Consider the following 19,117-nt stretch of genomic DNA (forward strand, 5'->3'; position numbering starts at 1 on the left):
TACGGGGTTGACGACCGTCATAGGCTGGTTTGAGTGATCACTTTACACACGTGTAACATTCACCAATTTTACCCATGATTGACAACCACACTACTCAAATTCTTGGAAGTTCATATGTATATATGAACCAATTTCGAAGCATTGTTCTTGAATCACTAGAACTTCACTTATACATCTAGTGGCGAGATGAAAAGAAGCTTTTTTACTGAGCAGAAACTCTTATATTAGTATGTGAGGTCCGAATCCTGGATTATAATCACACACATGAGAAACGCCAGAAAATATCATTTTCATTTTTATCATTTAAAGCTTACAATTTGACCAGATAATATATTATATTCTTCTTCATCTTTGATGAGATGTCAAAAAATAATATTTTAGGAGTTATTTTTATTGTAATAATAATACTAATAATAATAAATGGACAAACCCAGATTTGTGAACAAGGATTTGGACACAATCAAAGTATTTTTGATTTATTTTATTATATATTCCAAATGCATAACTTTTCGTCGTAATGTCTCTCCATATGCAGCAAATGGTACCTACTTCCTTCATTACCATTTGCCTCGTTGTTCTGACGCGTAGATTAATTACTGCACACGCTAATGAGAATGCATACACAACTTTATTATTTATTATCATTATATCCGTCAGGCGACACGCGACAAGAAGTTTTGCTTTTGTTTCAAAGGAATGTTAAGGGAATGTGATTGTGCAATGGCTTTATGTGTTGGTAATGCATTCAGTGACGCACATGTTCACTGTAGACCAGAGGCGTGCATTCTTTATAGGCATAAAAGCAGTGCCTACCCCGGATTACTCGCTTTTCATATAGAAACACGACCAGTGCCTACTATTCCATATCCTTACCCAATGCTTTATCTTAGCGCTTTCACACAAACATCATGGTTAGATTAACGTAGAGAACATCATAGTCTAAGCTTAACTTGAAATAAAAAATTGCTTTGCAAGAGTAGGTCTGTCAGGAAGCCTAGATGCTTCTGTATCAGATCTGGGAATGCGGTGGTACAGCTTTCAATATCCTTACCCAATCTTACTGCTTACCCTGATAAAAACTCTGTGCACGCCACTGCTGTAGACCATATGCATGAACACCACGTGTGTAAATACTTTTTATAATTGTTTTAGACACATTTGAAAGAAAATTAAGAAAGGTGTGTTGATATGGTTTGTGCATGTGAATCGGATGAGTGAAGAAAGGATAGTTAAACAAATTTATGAGGCGAATGTGGTTGGTATTCGAAGCAGGAGAAGACCGAGGAAACTTGGCATGATAAAGTATGCCAAATTCTTGAAAGTGGTCGGGTCAGGAGTCGGAATAATCGCGTGTATGTATGAGAAGATGTTTTATTATTATTTTTAAATTTAATATACTTATGTAGTTACATTTTTTTAAATATAATTTGATACAATCTTATAATTTTACTTTCGCTGTGCTCTCCAAAAAAGAGACTGAGCTCTTGTGCTTGGAGAGGGACTTACACTCAAGGTTTATTGTTTTATTTGATAAATGGTATAATAGTATTTTTCTTTTCTTTTATAAGTATATATATTTTTTAAGATTTACATGTTATAGGCATAAAAAAATTCTTGTGAATTTTGATATCTTCTATTTTTTTAGGGAGTTTATTGAAGTATTTAATTCCTAAATAATTGAAATTTTGTTGAAATTGAATGTGGAACAGTCGAAGATTGGGTGCAAAGACAGATTGGTGAGGCGATCTATTTCTTCTGCCTACCCCTTCGGAGTTAGTTTAGACGCACTACATTGATTTTCGTTAAATTTCATTCGTTTTGAAACAGATTTTTGTTCGTAAATATCGCGTGTAAATGATTGAATTAGGTGTGCAGTACGATTGATTATATTTTTATCCATACCCTTTTCGGCCTGTGATGTGATGACACTTCATAATAGGTTTTATTAATGGTATGTGATACAGGTGTAGGCTGTTAGGGTCACTGATCCTGCATTCCATGTGAGACATAAAACCGTTTCGTCAATTATTGCGATAGTTCTGTTGAATTTAAATTTAAATTTCATATGATTTGTCTTGTTTATGTATTAATTGTTAAATCACATTTTTTGAGTCTACTTACTAGTATTTTATTAAAAGAAAACACTTAAAAATTAATATTGTGACAATTATTTCGCTTTGTTATGGCATTTACAAACGAATGTGAAGATTAAATGGACTGACGGACCTTGATTTGTCTTGTTTTATAAATATATATATGTATATATATATATATATATATATATATATATATATATATATATATATATATATATATATATATATATATATATATATATATATATATATATATACATATATATACATATACATATATATATATATATATATATATATATATATATATATATATATATATATATATATATATATATATATATATATATATATATATATATAAATTTGAATACTTAAATACTGATGAAACTTTGTTTAATTATATTTTTATTAATAAATTCATAAATATAATTTTTAAGTACTTATATACAATGTTCGGAGTGTGTCTAAATCTTTGTTCGCAAGGTCTGGGTTTGTCGCAACTGGAGCGTTATTTATATTTATATATCAACGTAGATGAAGAAGAGTGAGAAAGTCGTACGCTGACGTAATTACGATCTGTCATATGCTGGTTTAAGTCATCTTTATACACGTAACATTTATCATTTTACCCATGATTGACAACCAAAACTAACTAACTAACTAAACATCACGCCGCTTCTCCGCAGGGGTAGGCAGAGAGAATAAAACGCCACACCACTCTGTCTTTGCAAACATTCTTCGCCTCTTCCACGTTCATGCATCTCCTCATACATACCCGCCGAATGTTTCGACTCCTAACCTGACCGCTTTCAAGTATTTGGCATACCTGATCATGCCAAGTTTTTCTCGGTCTTCCTCTGCTCCTTTTTCCAATTACATTCGCCTCATAAATTTGTTTTATCATTCTTTCTCTCATTCGTTCTACATGTCCAAATTGACAACACAATAGGTACTTAAATTTCGGAATTTACATATATATTATTATATATAAATAATTAATACCAAAATTTTGGAAGTATATATTTTATTTGTCATCGCATTCCTAGAGAAACTTAGCTCAGGAATGTGTTCTAAGACACATCTTGAAAAAATTCCGAGAAAAAGCGCTGAGAATATTAGTCACTATAAATACTAAGTAATAATTTGGCTATTCGCTAGTATCGTAAGCCACCAGTAATATTGTTGGCCTTCCTTCGCAGTTTGCAGGTTAGGATGTTTGACTATCATTATCGTTAAATTATCCCGGATTCGATTCCCGGCTTGCTCGGTTGTGAATGCAACATATTATAGTCGTACCTCTGTTGGCATGAACGAGGCATGTTATGCAAAAATTTACATGTGTGTCATATAAATGAACGTCAATCTGTTGATGGTCTTCTCCAAAGATGTGTGTTGTAATTATCCGTTCGTGCGACTAACATACGTGAGATTCTTCTCCTACTCCCCGACTTATCTACTTGAGGTTTACAAAAATCAGTTGTGGGTCAATTCGATTTAAAAATAAGTAAATTATTAGTCAAAAAATTATCCCTGCCTGTTGTGTACAAAGATTTATAGCATATTCTGTTTATATATCTTAAACATAATTGTGAATCTGTATAGTAACTAACTAACCATCACGCCGCTTCCCCGCAGGGGTAGGCAGAGAGAATCGAACGCCACACCACTCTGTCTTTGCAAACATTCTTTGCCTCTTCTACATTCATGCATCTCCTCATACATACCCGACGATTATTACGACTCCTGACCCAGCCGCTTTCAAGTATTTGACATACCTGCTTGTGCCAAGTTTTCCTCGGTCGTCCTCTGCTTCTTTTTCCAACTACATTCGCCCCATAAATTTGTTTAACTGTTCTTTCTTCACTAATACGCTCCACATGTCCAAACCATCTCAACACACCTTTCTTAATTTTATCGATAATGCTTATCTCAGCCTTACATTCTTTCCTTATTTCATCATTCGAACATCTATCAAACATCGTTTTGCCACACATTCGTCTGAGGGATCGCATTTCGACTGCATTCAGTCTGCTTTCATCCTTCTTTTGCCAACTCCATGCTTCACTTCCATACATAAGGGTTGGAACCAGAACTCCATTGTGTACTGCCAGTTTAGCTTCCGCTGATAGATTTTTATTTGCTAAAACTGATTTTAGTGCACCATTCACTCTGTTCCCTCTGTTCCCAGTAAATAATAAATTAATGAGGATTGATTCTTACAACAGATACAACACAATTGCTACAGTAAAATTGATACAATGGATTGAGTATTTTATATCAATCATGTTCATGCTCGATAAAGATTGTTCGCTGAATGTGTAGAACGGAAAAGGGAAAGAACAGCAAGCGCTAGTCTTTTTCAATGGATCTTTGTCAGGCGGGAGGAATATCTGTTTAACATACTCAATAAATGATTGTATTATACTCGTTTTGTGTTTATTACAGCCGATGTAATTAATATTTTCATTCATAATTTTCTTTTGCAAAATTCGCCTTCGAAAAAACGTAATTTTTGTAAGTTGGCAATGAATGACGTCACAGAAACGATGGAGTTATTTTAATGTTGGTCCACCCTACCACCCTCTATAAACCATATACAATAAACCATATGACGTCATATAACGTTCGATGAAGGAAATTTGATGACGTATGCGAACACACGTTTTTCGTTTTATTCAAATATCTAAAGTTTAAAATTTAATAGATCCCTTATTTCTCTACAGATTTTAATAAGATTGTTGTCGATAGTCTTGTGATTTTTTATATTAATTTACTAGCCAAAAATCCAACATCGTGACTAAAGCCTTTTTATCATATCGCTGGTTAAAAGCCAAAGGGCCACAACGCAAAAAACTCTTTATTCCAAAAATGGTATCTATCCCATGTATTTATCCATTCTAGCGTTAGAAATATCCATTTCTAACGCTAGAGAATCATGGGTGTCTTACGAATATAAAAATTTTGACGATTTAGATACCATTTTTGTTGTTGTCAGTCGCGCACATTTGTGGCTGAGCCGCACTCGAGGGGCCAAAAAGAGGCATGCGGCCCGCGAACCACGGTTTGCCAACCACTGTCCTAGAGCAAAGTGGAGTTGGGCTATATTCATCCAGGCACAGGAGTGTACCAAGTGACGAATTTCGGTGGAAAAATATTTCCGTCCTTTCAAAAGGGATTCGATATTTAACCCCCAAAAGTTGTCACTCGGTTAATTTCTGTGTAAGAATATCGCCACCCCTACCATTTCCAAATGCCATTTTAATGAGTCTGGAAACGAGCATTACACGTGAACGTGTCTATACAAAAATAAATTAATAAAAAATGTCACGCATGAGTCACCTTTTACGGCAAATAATGGCGAATCGATTTGTAATGTGATATAATTTTATATCTTGCCATGCGTTAATGCGATTATAATTCTTGCACAATGAGAAAATATCGTTCTGACTGGAGTTCTATGTAATGTTATACTATTGAGTTATCGTATTTCTCATACTTACGAGTATTACCTGTTTGTTTTATTTGTGGTATAATGTCATCGGTAACGTAAGAAATATGCCTTATACAAACACATATAATCCAGTATTTATTTATTTATACGAGCATATATCTAAATACCCAATTGCTAGATTGATATGCGGTTTTCATTTTATTTTAAGTTCTTTATAATGAGACTGCGTCATAGGTTGATATATAAAGGAAGTTTTCCATTTGAATTCATAATATTTACGTTTCCCTTAAGCATAGTTTGGCATATTTAAATTTTACTATACAAACTTGGGTTACGAACTTGATTCGTATTGTGAAACTATTCGTAGTTCGAAACACATCCATAAGAATCAATGGATCAATCCATTTCGGGTCCAAGAAAATTACTCTTCATTACAATATTTGGTGACGGAAATCATAAATAAAACAGTGTTTTTTTTAGTATAAGTAAAACGGAAAATATTTTATATATGAACACGCAGAAAACATAATATTTCAATATAAAAAGGCAAAATTATTATTGTTTGAAAGAGGTCTCCTCTTCCATATAAACATCAGATGCTTAAAACTGATCATATTTCAGGATTTTATAAGATTATGCATATTTCGGGATTTTTTAATGATTATGGGCAGATAAATAGTAACTAGAAGTATTCTCCATTTCTTTATCTATATATGTATGTAAGAGTGTCTTATTTTATCTATCAAAGTTGTTAGTACTCAATTTTGAAGCTTTTCCAGTTTTTCCGCGGTAATCTCTCCAGGATTTCAGTCCCCGAAGAAGGTGATTCCTATTCTATTTTTTATTCGTAGTACGAATTCATGGTTACTCGAGTTTCAACTGTACATATCGCTCACTCCTTTCAAGAACGTCATAAATAAAAAATCGTCAATTTTGAGTTGTGCATGTTTTCGGAGTGCCCAGAAAATATACTATATCCCAGCAAAATAGGCATATTTTTAACTTAATATTTACCCGCTACAGGGCAGAAAGTGTTATTTTTGCATTTTGAAAAAAAGGTATTGTTTAATTATTTTTTAAACATACTAAATATTTTTCAAATGGAGAAAAAACCTTCAGGTTTTACCTAAAAAGATCTGTTGCACGGTGAAAAGTTCAATAAGAGGCTTGATATTTATTTTTAATACATTGTATTATATTTTTAAACTTTAAAAACGTTCTCCTGAAAAGTCAAGTTTTGATTTATGACGTTCTTGAAAGGAGTGAGCGATATATAATATTTATATGTAACATGTATAAATATCGCCCATTTATTGATTATACTTTCGATATAAAATTCACGTTAAAAGATTGTTGATAGTTTGTACTTCCAGTATTTCATTTTTACAGCTGTTATTAAATGTTTTATTGGTTGACACATGACCCTTCGCTTATTTTAGCCCCCTTTTATCGCGGTCACTTTTTTCACCCTGTTCATCAATTTTATTCGAATATTTCATCCCCTCTTCCATAAATTGGTCTAATATAATTGCTACACCCCCGAAAATAGGCACAATAGCGCAATGCAATCAATTCCGTATTATAGCTTTCCCGACTTAACCAATCTATGTTTTACACCCAGACTGCGGGGGATGGGGTGAACCGAGACGCACATAGTTATTCAGTGGTATACGAGTACATAAGGGAGCTTTTGAAAGCATGCATGTAATCTCGAAGAAAAGTGGGGACATACCTCCTCTTTTCATGTAAAAATCAATGATTTTTTTTAACCGTCGATAGAGCAAAATATAATAAAGTATTGCGAAATATTGCCTACGCTTAGTTTTTTACGTGTATAAAAGTTATCTTTAAATAGCATCTGATTCGTAAAATTGTTTAATATAGTGTCGAAGTTCCCTGTGCATCATTGGGGTGTGTATAGGGTAACAAAAGAAAGCTGAAATATAAATAGGTATTAAAACGCTAAATTGAGAAATCTTTGGTTATGTTTTTTTTTCCTCCTTTCTTCCCGTTTTTCTTTTAGATCCGTACTCAATGATGTATAGGACACTATATTTAATCGATGCAGTGTTATATTGTTAGTTACACGTACGTCCTTGTGCTGAGATATCAATCAAATTCAGAGTAATATACAGTTATAGCGAAAATAATATAACGCAATCGGAAATAGTACCAAATCCTTATGCATGCTAGCCAATCGAGCTAACCACTACACAGCAGAGACAAAAATTTTAGTAATGATAATGTACGTATAATTCAGTTTTTTTACTAAAATATTCAAAGATCCGGCAACATCAGTTGGAGCCTCGCTATTTTTATGTACAGACGTGTTTTTATGGCCTTTCAGCTGCGAGAAATTTCTTCTCTCTCCCGCCCCCGCGCCAAAAGGGGAAGGCTCAATCAGGGACCCATTGTCAGACAGATATATATTTGTACGGGCCTTTTCACCCGGGAAAAGCTAATTTATTGGACGTTTTATTACCCCCAGTCGTGTTTCTGTACGCACCCCTGCACACGCCCGAAGGGGAGACTTCTATTTCGAGCCAGAATTTCTAGTGGGCTGTCTGCAGAAATCCTCGTGTTTGTTTTGTCTGTATCTGCGTGGAAAGGTCGTCTCCTCCTTAGTGTAGTGGTTAGAATGTTTGACTACCATGCTACGAAGTCCAGGATTGGATTCTCTGATGCGAGGATACCATTAATATTAAATATTTCAACAGTTTTATATTTAATATGAAGCGAATGTTGTTGAAAATAGGAGGATCGAGGAAAACTTGGTATGTCAAATACTTGAAAGTGGTCTGGTTAGGAGTCAGAATAATTGGCGGGTATGTAAGAGTATGAGGAGATTCATAAATGCGGAGGAGGCGAAAATAGTTTGCAAAGACAGAGTGATGTGGCTTTCTATTATCTCTGCCTAAACCGGTGGAAGCGGCGTGATAGTTAGTTTTCATATTCAATATTTTTTCCTGGATTTGATGTGTTTTGCGTCTAATATTTATTAATTCTATAAATTTGGGTATGTTAAAATCAATTCGTTTAGGTTATACAAGGTTTAATACAATATCAATATTCGTTTCAGAAATTATTTTAATACTTAACTAAATAGTTTTGGAATGTCAAAACTAAATCTGTGCCAAAATTATATCCATTTTTAATATCTCTTTGATGATTGAATTTATTGCATTTGCGTTTTGCTTACGGGTTCTTTTCAGGCAGCCGATTTGTGTGATTTATTATTTTTATCATGTCTATGAATATTAGACCATTTAAACAGATCGACACGTCTAACGAATAATGTCAGATCGCCACAAAACTTGCAATGATCCAGATGATTAGATAAATATGATTATTACTATCAACTGATGAAGAAGGAAACCAATAAAACAAAAATTTAATGTGACAAATTCTTTCAAGACCAACTTATTAAGGTTCGTGACCCAAAAACTAACGTTTTTTCAATCTATTAAAGATTAACGACTCGTAAAATAGTAGTAATAGTGCTTATTTCAAACATGTACAGTCGTTTCCGTCAGAGTGATCTAACAAACACATACTCAGGTCCAGTGTTATATTTTATATATATATTTCCATGATTGAAGCCTAAAGGGTGACATTAAACATGTCGCAAGTTTTACAATCCGTAAATAGGCATAGCGTTTGTATTAATAATATCGCTCACTCCTTTCAAGAACGTCATAAATCAAAAATCGTAAATTTTCAGTTGTGTATGTTTTCGGAATGCCCAGAAAATGTACTATATCCCAGCAAAAGAGGCATATTTTAAACTTAATATTTACCCGCTACAGGGCAGAAAGTGTTGTTTTTGCATTTTGAAGAAAAGGTATTGTTTCATTATTTTTTTAAATATACTAAATATTTTTCAAATGGAGAAAAAACCTTCAGGTTTTACCTAAAATGATCTGTTGCAAAGTAAAAAGTTTAATAAGCGGCTTGATATTTATTTTTCATATATTGTATTATATTTTTAAACTTTGAAAACGTTCTCCTGAAAAATCAAGTTTTTTGATTTATGACGTTCTTGAAAGGAGTGAGCGATATGTCCACGTCAACTCTGATCTTTACATATCGCTGGTCAAATGCCAAAGGTCCACAATGCAAAAAATCTTTATATCAAAAATGGTATCTAAATGGTCGACATTTGCACATTCGAAAAAGTCATCCATGGTTCTAGCGTTAGAAATGGACATTCGACATTTGCACATTCGAAAAAGTCATCCATGGTTCTAGCGTTAGAAATGGACATTCGACATTTGCACATTCGAAAAAGTCATCCATGGTTCTAGCGTTAGAAATGGACATTCGACATTTGCACATTCGAAAAAGTCATCCATGGTTCTAGCGTTAGAAATGGACATTCGACATTTGCACATTCGAAAAAGTCATCCATGGTTCTAGCGTTAGAAATGGACATTCGACATTTGCACATTCGAAAAAGTCATCCATGGTTCTAGCGTTAGAAATGGACATAGCAAAGGACAATATAAAAATGTTGACGATTTAGATACCGTTTTTGGAATAAAGGGTGTTTTTTGCGTTGTGGCCCTTTGGCATTTAACAAGCGATATTAATAGTCACTAAATTTTTATTAATAAATGTGATGTAAATAACATTTTACATCGCTCTCCAAAATCTACACACAATGTGTCATAATTGCAGTCGACATTACGCTATTGGAATGTGAAAAGTGTAAATGAACACATTAATAAATATGAGATGTCATCTTTAGGAAATAATAATTTTAATATTTATATTTAAATTATGATGTTTCTCCTCTACTTCTTCATCGACATAAATCGACATTCATACGAATTTAAGTAAAACAAGTAGGTAGGAAAAAAATGTCATAAAATTTTATTGACTTGGTTTCTGTTCCTAGTTCTCCTAATGGAGATATGTACTTAAATTCACGCTAAACGTCAGTCACATTTGGCTAGTTCAGTGGTCGGCAAACCTATTAGTCAACAGAGCCAAATAAATGAGTAGTCCACTTGCAAACCACGTTACGTTAAAAAACTAAGTTTTTTGCCAGTGACGGCTGCCGGTAGAATATCAAATCTTCTGCCGATTTGAGCTTTTTCGAGAGATTTTAGAAAGAGAACTCAGGATTCTGCTTTTTGTAGAGTATGGATTTTTTCATTCCATTTTATTCCTCTAACTTAACGAGTTTTGGCAGATTATGATATATATGGACGTTAATATTTTTAATTTTCTACCGATTGCAGCCCAAACTAACTTAAGTTTAGGTAGAATATCAGATCATCTACCGATTTGAGCTTTGTTGAGAGATTTTAGAAAGAGAACTGTGGATCGGCATATTATTTATTTTTCTATTTCATTTTATTCCTAACTTTACAAGTTTTGGCAGATTATGATAAATATGGACGTAAATATTTTTAATTTTCTACCGATTTCAGTCATTTTCTAAAAAAACTGATTTTTTAACATAACGTGGTTTGCAAGTGGACCACTCATATAATCTCACATTTCTTAAATTTTAAACTGTACAAGTAGTTACACTATTTCTTTAATAATCTTTGTTATGTATAATTTATCTAACTGGAACGACCGACCGTCAGGATGTCGGTCGCGTACATTTGTGACTGCCGAATTCAAGGGGCCAAAGACGGCATGAGGCTCGCGAGCCGCAGTTTTCCGACCACTGGTCTAGTTCAAAGTCATTAATAAAGTTGTTATTCGCGAAAATATTTCGTATCCCAACACGCAGAGTGGGAGAGCGTAATTAATTTTATTAGCGGCCCCGCAATATGGAGCAGAGGGGTACAGAATGTAGAGCCAACAGACAACGTGACATCAATCATATATTTCGCACGGTAATCGTACAGCGTATGCAAAATTAGCTGACGCTTCGTAAAGATACGTTTTGTTTTGTACCTTTCACTCTTAATTATAATGCTTTTAGTGTAATGGTGGCTATTCCGCGAACCGTAACTGAATCTGAGTCGGGAAGACAGGATTTGCAAGAAGCGTCGTTTGCTGCCGCTGCAAAATGGAATATGAGTATATTATTTTTTGACATCTCATCAAAGATGAAGAAGAATATGGAAGTCTGGGCATTTACGGGGCTGACGACCGTCATAGGCTGGTTTAAGTGATCACTTTACACACGTGTAACATTCACCAATTCTACCCATTATTGAAATGCCCAGACTTCCATATTCTTCTTCATCTTTGATGAGATATCAAAAATTAATATGAAAAAAACTCCTATAATTGTAGATAATCCAGATTTGTGAACAAGTATTTGGGCTTCCTCAAAACTTTGGAATATGAGTAGTCCACTTGCAAACTGCGTTATGTTAAAAAAAAAGAAGTTTTAGCTAATGGCGGCAATCGGTAGATTTAAAATATTAACGTCTATGTTTAACACAATCTGCCAAAATTCATCAAATTGGGAATAAAATGGAATGGAAAAATCAATACTGTTGCAAAATTCGCTATGCCGATCGACAGTTCACTTTCAAAAATCTCTAAGTTACTGCAAACTTGCTAAGTTGCGTAGTGACTCAAGCAAACTCGTGCAAATCGAGCGTCAATACTAAACTCACCTGGATATTGGCACTCTAAATTTAATGCCTCTAAAAGTTTTTTTTTTTAAGAAGAACAAAATGAAAATGCTGTAGAAGAAATTGATAGTAAAGGAACTTTAATGAAGAAATGTACATAAGAGTGTAGTAACAGATCAAAATTGTAATTTCTTAAGAGTAGATAGGATGAAAGTTTAAATATGCCGTTTCAAAACTGCCTATGTTGATTGAATACAGTTATATTGCATTGCAATTGCAAAACAATCTAAATTGTAATGGTATATACACGGGTCTACCAAACGATAAAATGACTCGACTGCAATCAGTGTTAAACGCAGCAGCGAGACTAATTTTTGGAATTTCTAAATTCAGTCACATCACCCCACTACTTCACAAACTCCACTGGTTACGCTTTCCCGAAAGGGTTGAGTATAAACTCTGCCTACTCATGTATAAATCAATACACAATATGGCTCCAGAGTATCTTAAGGAGCTGTGTATTCCAGATGAATTGGTTGATAGACGTCTCACGCTTCATTCGGCTACAACATCTGCAATGGGCAAAGTGATCTTACCAGCTCGCAACCAACGCACTAAATTTGGCGAGCGTGCCTTTGCTGTTGCAGGACCGACGGCGTGGAATGCTCTTCCACCAATGGTTAGAAATAGTGAGAGTGAGATGATCTTTAGAAAAAGACTAAAAACACATTTGTTTGCTAAATCATTTCCACCATAATATTTTCCCCAATTCATTCACAGTGAAGCGCCCTTGAGGTATTTTTTTACGAAAATGGCGCTATATAAGTTATCCAAATTTATTATTATTATAATCTATGTTTAAAGTACTTCTGCAAAAGTGTTTAATTTTAAAATGCAAATGAAATGGTTATTGAAAAACAGTGATTTCATTTCTTAACATAAATGAATTTGATATGATTCCAGTCTTATGTAATACGCAAATGAATGCGCCTTTATATCTTAACTATAAGGATGAATATTTTTATCAGTTTTCTCAACTAATTAAAAAAAAAACTGTATTGCAAGTGGACGACTCATATAAACCATTTCCACAGCTCGTTTAGTTATCTGCGGCGACCGTAAGGCCAGTAGAAACTCATTGTTAAAGGCACTTGGAGCATCGTATGTCAGCCGCTTCGTGAGAATTCCACCTATAGACCGTCCATCTGCCCAACACCTCGGTCGTCAATTTTTTCGAATATGGGGCAACGTAACTGTGCTATTTATATTATAATTAATATTCCCGTCCACTGGTCAATCAGTCCGCTGCTAATGAACCGTGTAGGACTAATTAATATCCGATAGGTCAGGAATGTACCGAATCTCGCCCCAGGGAATCGTTGAGCCGGCTCCGTTCCAGGTATTGTACTGAATATTTGATACTTTCATCAGCTACACCCCATTTATTAATTACTCTTGGCGCGTTCGTTTTCTCACCCTCTCGCCCGTAAAGGTTGTTCTCCTAATATTTCATGGCCATGCCAGTTCTTACGGCGCCTCCGCCCACGGAACTTGTAAGAATAATGAACAATTTCGTCGTAATTCGTGTCGGAGGGTGCTAAGAATGTTAGGGGAATATTTCCTTAATCTATTTCACAATCACGTGCATAGTTCTAAATGGAGAATATTTTTTTCGCTGTATTGCATCTAAGCAATAACTTGATATGCAATATTTACTTCATGTAATATACGCCGTAAAAATTTCATATATTTTTTAGCGTTCCGCTTATGTCTACAGACGACATATCGCTCACTCCTTTCAAGAACGTCATAAATCAAAAATCGTCAATTTTGAGTTGTGCATGTTTTCATAATGCCCAGAAAATGTACTATATCCCAGCAAAAGCGGCATATTTTTAACTTAATATTTACCTGCTACAGGGCAGAAAGTGTTATTTTTGCATTTTGAAGAAAAGGTATTGTTCAATTATTTTTTTAAATATACTAAATATTTTTCAAATGGAGAAAAAATATTCAGGTTTTACCTAAAAAGATCTATTACACAGTAAAAAGTTAAATAAGTGGCTTGATATTTATTTTTAATACATTGTATTTTATGTTTGAACTTTAAAAACGTTCTCCTGAAAAATCAAGTTTTTTGATTTATAACGTTCTTGAAAGGAGTGAGCGATATGGTATATCCATAATCAAGTGTAATAATAATTTAGGATAATTTATATAGCGACGTTTTCGTAAAATACTACCTCAAGGGCGCTTCACCGTGATTTAATTGAGGAAAGGAAGATGGTGGAAATGATTTAGCAAACAAATCGCTCACTCCTTTCAACAACGTCATATATTATATCAAAAAACGTCAATTTTCAGTTGTTTGTATGTTTTCGGAATGCCCAGAAAATGTACTATATCCCAGCAAAAGCGGCATATTTTAAACTTAATATTTACCCGCTACAGGGCAGAAAGTGTTGTTTTTGCATTTTGAAGAAAAGGTATTGTTTAATTATTTTTTTAATATACTTAATATTTTTCAAATGGAAAAAAAATATTCAGGTTTTACCTAAAAAGATCTGATGCACAGTAGGAAGATCAAAAAGTGGTTTGAAATTTATTTTTAATACATTTTATTATATTTTTAAATATTAAAAACGATCTCCTGGAAAATCATGTTTTTTGATATATGACGTTGTTGAAAGGAGTGAGCGAAATGCGTATTTAGTTTTTTTTCTTCTAAAGATTAAGTGTGCCATATGCTACGAAAAATTCTTACATTTAAAAATCGTTTTGTAAAAAAAAAATATACAGTTTTGGTATGGAATTTATACTTTATAGCCAGTGTTGCTGATATTAATTTTAACTGTCCGTTAAGAATTAACATATATACTTAATTAGAGATGCAAAAATATGATAAATGCATTCAAAATTGCGTTATCTGCCATTTACCCTCGTGTATAAATTATGTTAAAATAAAACAACATTTTTTAAAAGGTTTTTCGTTGAGTACCAGCGTTCATAAAAAGGTAAGACAAAATAATAACGTAGATATTTTTTAAAGTTATATTTTTTTTTTACTGCCTTACGTATTTCAATCAAGGCAAGAAACAGTAAGTAGGTACTATTTTTTGACATCTCATCAAAGATGAAGAGATCTTCATCTTTGATGAGATGTCAAAAAATAATATGAAAAATAACTCCCATAATTGGAGATGATCCAGATTTGAGAACAAGTATTTGGACACACTCAAAATATTGTAAAGTAAATAGGTAGGTACCTATAAAGGACATACTTTCTAATTTTTCCGTTGAGCACCGATCATCATGTGTAATGCATACATTATAATATTGTATGAGAAAAAAAAATCAATTTCAATTTTTTATATTTTGACATCTCAACATAGATGAAAAAGTATATCGGAGTCTGTGTATTTACATGGCTTATGGCCTGTCATAGACTGGTTTAACTGGTCACTTAAACCAAATTTAACTGGAGAAAACACAGATTCGTGAACAAGTATTTTGGACTTACTCAAAATGTCGTTTGTTTCAAATTCGTCCATTTTTGCTACCAAGTAATTTGAGCAGAATATTTTGGAAAATAAGAAGAAGAAAAATTACTTCAATAAGCCTGCTTTTTAAACTATGCGCGAAAAAAGCCAATTTTTTTATTACTACTTTCTACATATATAATGTAGGAACACAGAAATTTTACTCGCTGATGCTAAAATAAAAGCATGCCGGGGGAAACGTGGTCTAGATTTTTTGTTGTCGATGAATTGAATTTTTTTTATTTCATAACTGTCCCTGTTCATATCCAGCTATCGCCTTGTTACGATAGAGCGGAGGGCGACTCTCCCCGTATGGGCTGCTTGGAGTATGGACACCTTCCGGCGCTACACAATTACTCGGCTACGTGCACTGATCTAATATATGTACATATATATCTAATACTATTATTTATGCGAAGTACGTGCACATTCATAACTCATTACGTAGCGGGACACGGCGGATGTTGTCGGATCGATCCGGACTTTGTATATACTGATTCCCGGGGCGGAATACCATATATTGATTGTTTACAAAACGGCAAATAATTATATTATTTACTAGCTCTAGTGGACAGGTCAGGAGTCGAAATAATCGGCGGGTATGTGTTACATGAGGAGATGCGTGAGCGTGAAAGAGCCGAAAATTGTTTGCAAAGACAGATTGGTGTGGCGTTCTATTCTCTCCGTATACCTGCGCGGAAGCGGCGTCATGTTGGGTGGAAATAATGTAATGAAAATTCACTCGATTCCGATACCTTAACAGTTTCAAGTAAGGAAATTCAAATATGTTAGTTTACGTTTAATATCCCAACAGTTTCAAGTAAGGAAATACAATTCAAATGTGTCAGTTTATGACATCCAAAAAGTTTCAAATTAGGAAATAATGCCAAAGCAAATGTGTCATCTACCCTATTCCGATATCCAAACAGTTTCAAGTAAGGAAATAATACAATTCAAATGTGTCAGTTTATGATATCTAAACAGTTTCAAGCTAGGAAATAATCAAAATTCAAACGTGTCATCTACCGTATTCCGATATCCAAATAGTTTCAAGTAAGGAAATAATACAATGCAAATGTGTCAGTTTATGATATCTTAACAGTTTCAAGCTAGGAAATAATCAAAATTCAAATGTGTCATTTACCCTGTACCGATATCCAAACAGTTTCATGGTAGGAAATAATGAAAGTTCAATATGTCACTTTGGTACCCTTTTCCGATATCTAAACAGTTTCATGATATGATATGATATGATATGACCCTTCAGTCATTCCAAACTTGAAACAGCCACTAGAATCACCGAAAACCTAGTGCATTCGATGCAGAAAAATCATCCGACCAAAACCTTATAAATATTTTACTCATATTGCTTCAGTCTCGTCGCTTTTTAGCTCCAAAATAGATACCGCGTATCGCAGATTTCACAAATAGATATAAATGCGTATCAACTCGTAATCAGTCCAATTTAGCCGAGTAGTTCTGCTGTGACGTAGACAAGATAGTCGGAATCAATAATGTTGTATGGGTATTTTTTCATTGCGTCGTTAAGCGATGACTTTTACAACCTTCGTTTAGTTCCTGGTCCCAGAATACAGAAAGTTGTTAGGGGGAAAATGGGTCGGATTTAAAAATCTATTTTTCTTTATGGAGAGAACTAATGCACAATTAAATTCAAATATGTTGACAAAAATATAGAATATCACTGAAATTTCACAATAAAATTAATTTATATATATATATATATATATATATATATATATATATATATATATATATATATATATATATATATATATATATATATATATATATATATCTTAGTATATAACCACTCGGTAGTGACGGGTAGTATTGTTTGTATGCTAATGTAGTGATTGCCCTGACGAAGAGATGAGTAGGTACGTCTCGAAACCGGTAGACAAAAATCTCGATGAGTGGTTATAAATTAACTTTTTTGTAAAAAAAAAGACTAACTACAAAGTACGAGTAAATGCTTTTAATATTACTAATAATATTTATATAAATTATTGGGTTTTTTGACAATAATTAAAAATATCTCGGAAATATTTCACTGTACGATTAAATTATTAATATTAATATCAATTATTCGGTTATCTTGACTAAAATATAGAATATCACTAAGATATTTATTTCAATAAATGCCAAGTTCTATAAAAAAACTGTTGAAAATTGGAATTTGCTGTTACCGCAACTTTACATTCAGTCCACAGTAATCAATTTTGTGTTTTTATGTTTTGAAGGATTTTTTTTTTATAAAAGGGAATTGTATGCAATATCAATATATTGGTACTCCACACTGTATATTCTCAGAATGCGTCCATGCATTTATGATAAGGTCGTGTTTGCACCGTGGTCGGGCGAGATACCGCCGCGGAATGCCTGCCGTCTGCGGGCACTGCGACTCGAGGCGTGTGTGGGTCGCAGTGCTGGGATGCAGGTATGGCCAACAGGTTGAACTGTAAAACAAACACCTCCAAATTCCAACTCCAAAAAAAAGATGGTGACAGAAGCCTCGATGACAGTAAATGGCCAGAAAGCAAGATATGGTGTTACACGAATCAAAATAATGTACAGGACTAAAACACCATCGTTCGATAGCAATAAACATTACGAATCATAAAAATTACTTTAATTTTCACACTCTGCTTTGTATAGAAAAATCTGTGAATTTCGTAATTTTCATAATTTAAAGAATTTATGTAAACGGCAATTTCTATAATTTTAAATTAAGTTAAGTTAGTATAATTTATATTTGAAGCACTAACTTTGTGATTTTCCATTTTAAACATTGTTTTAAATCACTATTAATATTCTATTATAATTTAATTATAATGTCTACCGGTTTCGAAGCTAACCGCTTCTTTATCAAGACTGATTAATACTACAAACTCCTTTGCATAACCGTCAAAATATTTTGAATTTTGTTTAGTAGATAGTGTTTTAGTATTAATCAGTCTCGATAAAGAAGCGGTTAGCTTCGAAACCGGTAGACATTATAATTAAGTTATTATAAAATATTTATAGTGATTTTAAAATAAAGTTTTATTTTAATTATAAGTTAAGTTAGGTTAGGAGGCTGAATAATCGAAATATGAGGAGATGCGTGAACGTGGATCAGGCGAATAATGTTTGCGAAGACATAGTGGTGTGACGTTCTATTCTCTCTGCATGCTCTTGTGGATAAGCGGCGTGATGTTTGGTTATTTTCTGGATATTTTATTTGTATATTGATAAAATATTCATATATAGCAGTGTGCAACTTATACGGACGTATAAAACGAAGGAGTTGAGCTCTCCTGCGTGTGATGTTATCACTCTATCCTCAGTGGGTACACATATTATATGTATTTTACAATACTAGTAGTGGTTTCCTGTTTGCGGTACGCAACTTACTTGCGCAATGTGGTTGATGATCTTTTTATGATATTTCAATATTTACACCTGTCACTCCAAAACTCTGGA

General features: G+C 33.5%; 1 protein-coding gene across 1 annotated transcript in view; it reads left to right on the forward strand.

Moving 5' to 3' along the window:
* The window catches only part of Lrch (Leucine-rich-repeats and calponin homology domain protein), a 79,960-nt gene that overhangs the window by 38,556 nt on the left and 22,287 nt on the right, over positions 1–19,117 (forward strand). The gene's annotated exons all lie outside the window — the stretch shown is intronic.

The sequence above is a fragment of the Brachycentrus maculatus genome, unplaced genomic scaffold, assembly GCF_059751285.1.
Source record: "Brachycentrus maculatus isolate JH-2025_06_01 unplaced genomic scaffold, ASM5975128v1 h1tg000097l, whole genome shotgun sequence".
Taxonomy (NCBI): Eukaryota; Metazoa; Arthropoda; class Insecta; order Trichoptera; family Brachycentridae; genus Brachycentrus; species Brachycentrus maculatus.